At 26.0% G+C, this 562-nt stretch overlaps 1 protein-coding gene across 1 annotated transcript in view; it reads left to right on the top strand.

The window, feature by feature from the left end:
- LOC107556591 (centrosomal protein of 112 kDa-like) overlaps positions 1–562 on the top strand; it is a 182,007-nt gene that overhangs the window by 24,665 nt on the left and 156,780 nt on the right. The window lies entirely within an intron of this gene.

Genomic DNA, 562 nt, shown 5'->3' with positions numbered 1-562 from the left:
GGGGGGGTAACACTGTGCAGTTTATATCATGTTTAAGTTTCATGATATAAATCATGAAACTTAAACAGTTTAACAGTTTTTAAAGTTTTTTTTTTAAATTACATGTTTAGGGCCCAAATTTTTTTATTTTTTTCCAACCTTATGTTTTATTGTTACCAAATTCTGTGTTTTAGCGTGTCTAATTATTTGAAAGCATAAAAACAAGTTTCATTTATTCTTACAATAGCCTTGTGATTTTTTTTCCCTCAGAAATTCTGTGTTGTGTATTTACATTTTTAAGGCATAAAACATTCATTTAATTTATCTTTTAATGAATGAAAATTAAACAAATAAAATTTTTTGGAAAATAAAGGGGATTTAATATTACAATTAAAACACTGAATAAATATTGTAGGATTATTCCTTAAAAATAAGGTTTTAATAATTTTAGTAGTAGTAGTAGCCTATTATGTACATTCTACTGAACAATAGTAGGCTAATATATTTCTACTGCAATGTCTTCAAGTTAAACCGAGCTTTTATTTTGATGGGTTGCCGTGAATACCTTTACATTTCTGTGTGT

This window comes from Sinocyclocheilus grahami, unplaced genomic scaffold (assembly GCF_001515645.1).
Source record: "Sinocyclocheilus grahami isolate Dianchi unplaced genomic scaffold, SAMN03320097.WGS_v1.1 scaffold574.1, whole genome shotgun sequence".
Lineage (NCBI taxonomy): Eukaryota > Metazoa > Chordata > Actinopteri > Cypriniformes > Cyprinidae > Sinocyclocheilus > Sinocyclocheilus grahami.
This window is presented reverse-complemented; position numbering and strand designations above follow the sequence as displayed.